Consider the following 8,629-nt stretch of genomic DNA (forward strand, 5'->3'; position numbering starts at 1 on the left):
GTCACTAAAGGGTTCTCTTTGGCCTTGTTTATTTAGCCATAATATATGATTCAATTAATTGTCCTGGTTCTTGAATACTGTAAATGCTTGCATTTATGGCTGCTGTGTGGCATAGAGATAATATGTGTTCATTGTAAAGAGTTTGATCCTGTGGATCAGCATAACTGCCCTCACCAAGAATTGGATCTTGGGAAGCCTCAAATCCTTTTGCTTTTCCCTGTTTTTCTATTTTTTTTCTTCTTTTCACTAGTAGCATTTCCACAGCAGTTTTAGCCCATCTTCCAGGACCACTGAAACTAATTGAAGCCAATCATGTGTGGTAGCCTTATCATCTCCCTAACAAATGGTGAATGCAAGCCATAAGATACTACTGCTTGCTTAATTTCTTTAAGATTGTCCATACCTATAAATTTTCATCTACATTCTTCGGATCCTTTTGGGCATTCAGAACTTGGTGCTTTTTCAGAGGTGATTACAGGGTAGGAAACTAATACCCTGGGTAAGTCATCTCTAACTCTGACATGTACTGGTGATGTTAAGCCTGTCTTTGTACCTTCTCTCCCTGTTTATCAGCTCCAATTATTTCTTATCTTTATCTTATCTCCAATCATTTCAAGTCTTTCAACTACTGTCTTTCATAAAGCCTGAATCTCTTGGCTTTTATATATTTCTAGTGATCTCATTGCCACACCTAGCGTCTGGTCCTCATTCTGCACATGTTATTCCAAGGTATTAAATTTTTCTGTTAAAAAGAATGTCTCATCCTTGGACATTATGTGGATAGCATGCGGATTGCCTTCCTGGAGATAAAATCTATCTGCTAACCTAGCATAACTCTTTTTTTTTTTTTTGATTTTCGAGACAGGGTTGCTCCGTATCTTTTGGTTCCTGTCCTGGAACTAGCTCTTTTAGACCAGGCTGGCCTCGAACTCACAGAGATCCGCCTGCCTCTGCTTCCCGAGTGCTGGGATTAAAGGCGTGCCCCTTTGATTGTCAAATTCAATAGTATGAAATCTTTCAGATAATTTTCCAGTACCATTTGACAAGGATTGAATTTTGTCTGTCAAATTAAAGTTACCCTTTTCAGTTAGCTTTTTAATTTTGACTGTATTAATCCTGTCAGTAAGATGCTCATTTTTAGTCTGTAAAGACTGTTATCATCTCTAAAGGTACCTGATTCTTTGCTCTGCTATCAAACCATTTTCTTCGAAATAGAATATGAAAAACAAGGCTAAGTCCCAATATCCAGTAAATGGATGTATCAGAAAAACCATATAAGCCTTGCAGAATGCGATCTATACTATAAGCAAAAATGTTATTAAATTCTTGAATGGTAATATTGTCTTCAATTGTATAAGTTTCAAATTTATTAATTCACTTACCTCTGCTGGGGGATTCCAGTAAATTGCTGTAGGTGTAGTAATCTTTATTGGTCCACCGGTGTCACAGTTGCAGCTGAATGGTGGAAAGACACACCCATCTGCGTGAACAGTCCCATGCTGCTTTTGTTCTGTGAGTTGGTGCCTAGTTAAATACTGGCAATTATGCTTTGCTTGACAATTAACAGCCATTAAACCAATTCCACACACAGAAAGTTTATTTTGACTAGAATATCAAGGATCCCAAAGCAGGGAACACAAACTAGAAGCTGTGCAAGGCAGGAGTGGGGAGGCGCGTGCGAACCTGGGAGATTGCCAAGTCACCTTTCAGTAGTTCTGCTGCAGTGGGGTTTTGGAAAAACAAACAAACAAACAAACTGCTTAGTAGGTGAAGTCAAGCCAGACTGGTAGGGTGGGAGACCTCAGGGCAGTGGACCTTTTGGGTCTTTTGGATCTATCCTGGTAGGCATGGAGTTGGGATTTGTGTGGGCACAAGATGATGATGAATGCTATAAAGTAATCCCACACTACCTCAGAATTGAGTATAATAAAGGGTTCTTTATTCAGAGGTAGACTCACAGATCACAGTCCTCTACATGAACGGGGAAGAGGAACTGAATCCTACAGTGGAGAGTGAGCACATGCAAGATTTACAGCTGCATATATAGTATAAAAGACCACGCCCAAGTGGGCTGGTATCATAAACGCTATGGACTGAAAGAGTTCCCATAGCACATGTCTTCTTTTTTAAAAAAACAAAATTAAGTGATTCCCCTTAGCTGTTTTTGTTATCTCATTTTAGCAGTATTTTCCAGCAGACGGCTATTTGGTGGTTCACCTAGTGAGACAACATACCAGTGTTCTGGTTTTCTGATAGTAATTGTCCGTTTTCTTAACAAGTTACTGACTGTATCACATTCACCAAAAGATGAAGAGGTACATATTCTTTACGATTATTAGTATTTACTTCTCAAAAATGTGTCAGGGTGACTCCTTTTCTCAAAATGCATACATCTTGCTAGGAATGTAGTTTGTTTTCATGCTCTGGATATCATACCGTATATGAAGGTTGTGGTTCTCTTATCCAATACAGTAATCATGGATTTGGAATATCCCTAAGAAAACAAAGGTCTTGAACTTAAGACCAACTTTCTCTATGGCATCACTAAGCCCTTATTTTTGGAGATTTTAAACTAGTGTAGGTAGGACAGGATGTTGATCATACCCTAAGTCAGTGGTTTTCAACTTTTGGGTCATGACCGCCCGGGAATTGAATGAACCTTTCAAAACGGTCACCTGAGACCATGGGAAAAGACAAATATTTACATTACAATTCATAACTAGAAAAATTACAATCATATAGCAGCACCAAAAATAATTTTTTGACTTATGGTTACCACACCATGAGAAACTGTATTAAATGTTGCAGCATTAGGGATGTTGAGAACTACTGACCTAAGGTACGTATGCTGATGGGAGAGTTTTAACTTGCTGTCAGATTCGCCATGGCCCAAGCTTCTGCCTGCATTATACCCCACTCAGATTCTGGACTGCATATTCTGGATTCAAGCAGAAAACTATTACTGGATAATAGAGGTCATTCAACCAAGGTACACGTACCTTAAGTCACTGGTTCTCAACCTCCCTAATTCTGCTTTGTTCCTTTAGAAAATAAGCAGGCATCTAATGAAAAAAAAAAAGAAGTGACTCAAAAGCAAAAAAAAATAAAATAAGATAAAAACATGAAGACCAAACCAAAAAAGAAAAACAAACAAGCAAACAAAGAGCCAAAGAAAAAGCACAAGAAACACAAATCGATGCAGAGACATGTAAATTAGCATGAATAGAAATTCTCAAAAAAAAAAAATCAGAAACCATAAGCAAAGACCTGTAGGGAAAGTGGGGGAAAAGGTCAGGCAGAGCACTGTGAGACAACAAATAAACAAACCTCCAAAAGTATCCTTGAGTTCATTTTGTGTCAGGAATATAGTGCTGGACAAGGGACCTGGCCTTAAGAATGGTTTGCATCTCCAGTGAGACTCTCTGGAGAAAACTAATTTTAAATTTGTGAGTATTATCAATTGGAGATAGCTTCTGGATTAGGGATGGGAGCTTGGGACCACTTCTCCTCTCAGCACTGGGGACTCCTTGGTCCCAAAACCTGTGTAGGTTCTGTGCATAGTGCCACAACCTCTGTGAGTTTATATGTGCATTGATCCTGTGGTGGTTAGAAGAACTTTCATTCCTTGATCCTCTCTGGCTCTTGCACTGCAATTGTGGTTCTGATTTCCTTGTTATTAGGCAATTCAATTTAGATAGCTTTCACATATGTATATGTTTTAGGACGCTTCTACTGTATTAAGTTTCCATACAACCCCTCAAATGGCCATTAGTTTCAGCTGTTCCTCCCCATATTCCCCCCATGACCTTCCTTCCCCCCACATTTGATTCTCCTGTACTAGCCTCCCTGATCCATCTATCGTATTTCCTGTCCTGGGGTGATCTAGTCATCCCCCTAGTCCCTTATTCTGTACCTAACCTCTGTGCTTTTATGGATTATAGACTGCTTATAGAAGACTTAACAGATAGCATCCACTTATAAGTGAATACATACTATATTTTTCCTTTGGGGTCTGTGTTATTTCATTCAGGAATGATTTTTTTTCTAACTCCATCCATCTATCTGCAAAATTCATGAGGTCATTATTTTAACAGCTAAGTAATGTTCATTGTGTACATATACCATATTTTCTTTATCTATTCTTAGTGAGAAACACTGATATTGTTTCCAGGTTCTAGCTATTATGAATAGAGCATCAATAAATAAGATTGAGTCAGTGTTTCTGTAGCAGGATTAAGTTTCCTTTGCCCAAGAGTGGTATAGCTGGGTCTTGAGGTAGATCAATTCTCAGCTTCCTAGGAACCACCACACTGATTTCTAGTGTGGTTGCGCAAGTTTGTACTCCCATCAAGAGTGGAAGAGTGCTCCCCTTACTCCACATCCTCACCAGCGTAAGCTGTAATTTGTTTTATTGATCCTGGTTATTCTGTTCTTCATATATTTTATATTAGTCCTTGTGACAGCTCTTCTTGGTTGCAAATTTGTCTACATCTGAAATTAACAAAAACCCAAATGACTGGACATACCTGTAAAGGATTTTTTTAAAAAATTAAGTCAATTGAAGTGGAAGGACCTACTTGTAATGTGGATCTTTAAAGTGGGGAAATAAACTCAATCCAGATCTATTGAGCTAGAAAGATCTACCTTTAGTGTGGACCACATCTTCTGCTGGCAGCCTACCTTAAGGACATGGAAGAAGAAAGCCCTTCCTAGCAAGTCCATTTCCTCATTTGTGGTTCTGCCTCTTCCCTGGGACCATTCACTGCATTGGTCTAGAGGATGGAAGGAGCAGAAGTGGGGAACAGGGTTAGGACGACTGTGTGTATGAAAGAGACAGCCCTCTGGAGACAGACTTTGGTGAATCAGCTCAACTTTATTCCAGGGTATAAGAAATATGTAGGATTGGGAAGCCTGGGGACAAACCCTAATTTGCATTACGTGTCACACTTCTATCACAAGGCTTCCTATGAGGCAGCAGGGTCCTATAGCAGAGCTCTGAGCACACGTCTGCTAGCAGGAATCTGTGCCAGGATTCAAGCTAAAGATAAGTCAAGCACTTGGTTTAGATACAACTTTCAGATAAGGTCAGTCCTCCAGGCCTAGAAACATTCTACCGGGGCAAATAGAGGGAAATTTTTTTTTCTGGGGAGGGAGGGAGTTTCCACATTGTCAGACTTATGGGAAAAGCTGCCAAGCCCCTAGAGACTGCAACCTGGACCTGCCAGAAGGGACTTCCAACACTCACTGGCATTAGACCGTCTTTGGGGCTCCAGAATATACTGAAGATCACCTGAGGCATTCATCCTTGTGGACTGAAAACAACTACCAGATTCTTGAAACTTATGTTCATAGGCAGCCATTGTTGGGTTACATGGACTAAATTTTATAACTCATTCTAACAAATCCCCTTTCTATATATACATGCTCATTCTGTTAGTTCAGTTCCTCTAGAGAAACCTGACTAAGACAGCCCTCCCTCAGAATTGTCATTGGAAATCACCTTTTTCCCCACTCTGTACCTGCTGCTTTGAAAGGACAATGAAGTCAAGCAGTGTTTAGAAATTTGTTGGAAAGCATAAAACTATAGAGGTCCCACTGAGAGACTTCTTAAATGGAGCTAGTCCAGTTGCCCCTCTGGGTTGGCAGCTTGTAGGATCCCTGTGTTCAGAGTATGCAGTGTGTTATTTTAAGTGATTGCGGAGGGGCTTCCCCTCAGAGTGAGCTTTTATTCCTCAGGGTGAAGAGCTTCCTTTCTCCATCTGTCTGTAGTGCTTCTCACTTGGGTTTGTCCCATAGACCGGGGCTTGATAGACTTTACAGTTTTACTTCTAACCATTCCCCAAATCCCTTATTTCTTAGTTTACCCCTAACATGGAAAAGTGATGTTCTCTTCTTTCATCACCTGTAGGTATATAGCGATGTGGCTTCTGCTTTCCATAAAGTAAACATCTTAACTCCATTCCAAAGGGATCCAATAACATCTATTGTTTTCTGTAGGCACTAGGCAGCAGCAGAACACTCATACACACACACACACACACACACACACACACACACACACACACACGGAATTGGAAAAGCTGTGCTCACAATGAAGCCTGAATACAGAGGTAGACACAGGGAATTATGGTAATTGTACCACTGAAGCTTTACTGTGGAAGAGTGAAAGAGGTATTTTTTTCCTGGACTGTGATAGATAGGGATAGTCCTTCACAGACAGAGCAGGAACAGGCATCGGCACTCCACTTCTGATCTTCCCCACAACTGCAGATTGTTTAGAGTATGCTAGTGCAGGGAATACCCACAGCCAACCTGCTTCATGACAGACTCATATCTGGTGGGGGTGGGTTAGCAAGCACAGCAGTGAAATAGAGAGACATGGTCTCTGCTTTGACAAAGTCTCCATGGAGTGGGAGACATCATCTAAGTCATTACCTAGGGGATGATTGTCATACAAGGAAAACACAGATTGCATCAAAGCATGAGGATATGGCCGGAGAAGATGATCTTTAGTTTAGGAACTGAAGAAGGAGAAGATAGCAGATGAGTAGATGGATGGATTGCTGAAAGAGAAGACCTTAAAGGCAACAACATATTAATACAACTTAATACACAGATGTCTCTTCTTTAAATCCATATCAGCTTCTTGTGAATTAGGAAAGACCTCTCTGTTGCTCTAAGTGATTAGACACCCCATCACGATCCTATAATGTGGGTCCCAAGATGGTGCATCTTTCCTTACATGGCAAGGTTTTACTAAATGCAACACTAAACCATATGGATTAATTTTTACTGATATTTAAATAACAGATAAAATATAAGTTGAAATTATTTGTATTTCTAAAAGATTATAGGCCATTTATGTTTGCTGTCTGAATAAAGATACATGAATACCTAATGGAAAATTGCTCCCCTTTCTTATGATAAATATAAAATCATGCATGCATTATGATTCTTCATCTTTTAAAAAATAATTTCCAGTCGAACATGTGTTTTGTTGGCTTGTTCATTTTCATTCTACCATAGAGAAAGCCTAGAAGCCAGAACAAGACGATAGATGGAAGAAAGATACAGAAGCAGTGAACAGTCTAAAGATAAGAAAGATGATGTCCATAAAGGACATGGTTATCATTGCTAGAAGAAAGTGAGAGACGAGACTCAAGTCTACAAATACATGCAGTGCTCAAATCAAGGAAAACTTCACCCACTTTTTTTATTATATATAAAGATAGAACAAAAAGTTGAGTGGACAGGTAGGTGGGGAGGACCTGGGAGAAGTTTGATGTGTGATGTCCTTCTGCATATGTGTTTCTTTTACTGAAACAGTTGATGAATAAAGCTGTTTCAGGCAACTGCTTAGCAGAGTACAGCTAAGCAGGATATATGACACCCTCACAACAGACACACATCCATACATAATACCACTGCTTGCAAAATAAAAATAAATGAATCATTAAAATCTATTTCTAATGCTATGAGTAATATGCTTACATTATGAAATTCCTAAATCATAATACAAGCTTGTTATAAAATTTCTAAACAAAAAACAAACAAACAAAAAGAAAAATCACCCTCAACCATCTCTTGTTCTAACTACAATAATTAAAACTTTGTGCAATTAAGATTTTTTCCCCCAGTACCTAAGGCAATGTCTGCTTTCCAGTCTGTGCATTAAAATCTGTGACTTGACCTTCATCAACTTGATCTGGACCACCTTCCAGTACTAGAACTAGTTGAGGTTAGAAGATATGAATCAGATGGGTCAAGCTGGGATCTCGTGCTTCCTTCTACAAGTAAATCAATCCCTTCCAAACCAGCTTGACTCTTTCTATTGCACACACAGGAGAACTGATGGGACTTTCTGACTCCAAGAAAGAAAGTGGCTCATGAGAGAGACCCAATCCAAAAAAAACCAATGCCCTGTACAAGAGGTGACCAAACCAAAGTGTCTAGTTTAAGAGAAATCACAAGAACAAACTCCCATCTAGAAAAGCTGGGTGCATCTAGCTTGTTGTTTTTTTCTATTGTTTGAGAATTCCATACCTGCATATAAGGTGCTTTGATTAAAACCACTTCACATTTCTTTTCCACATGCCCCATCCCCAGATATCTATTCCCCCCACATTCATATGCTCATTAATTAAATGCACCAAGTCCACTTAGAGTTGCCTGTAATGTGAGTGGTGTAAGTCATAGGTAGCCTCTTGGGGGCTACAGCTCTGAAGAAAGTTGACTCCTCTCCCAGCAGCCATAGATTGCCACAGCTCTTCAGTTGGAGGTGGGACTTCATGACCCCCCACACACTCACACTGGGACTTTGTCATAGAGCTTACTGTTCTTCAACATTTTCTCCTAATAAGGTTTCTAACCTTAGAACAATAATACTGTGAGCGGAGAATGGGTTTTATGCATCCAAGATTAATCTGTGGATGTTGTAGCCACAGGCTCAAAATCACGAGCATTAAAACAAGAGGTTAAGGCAGCATCCAGAAGCACAAGTGAGAAGAAACCACCACAGGGCTCAAAGTCCTACAAACAGTTGGTGTGTACAAGCTTAGGTTTTGGTTTTGTCTCCTAGGTAACCTGCTAATTCCAGCATTATCCCTCTACTCAACCCTTCTTCAAATCA

This window comes from Microtus oregoni, unplaced genomic scaffold (genome assembly GCF_018167655.1).
Source record: "Microtus oregoni isolate MIOR12 unplaced genomic scaffold, Mior012 000046F_ref0000063, whole genome shotgun sequence".
In the NCBI taxonomy this organism is placed as follows: Eukaryota; Metazoa; Chordata; class Mammalia; order Rodentia; family Cricetidae; genus Microtus; species Microtus oregoni.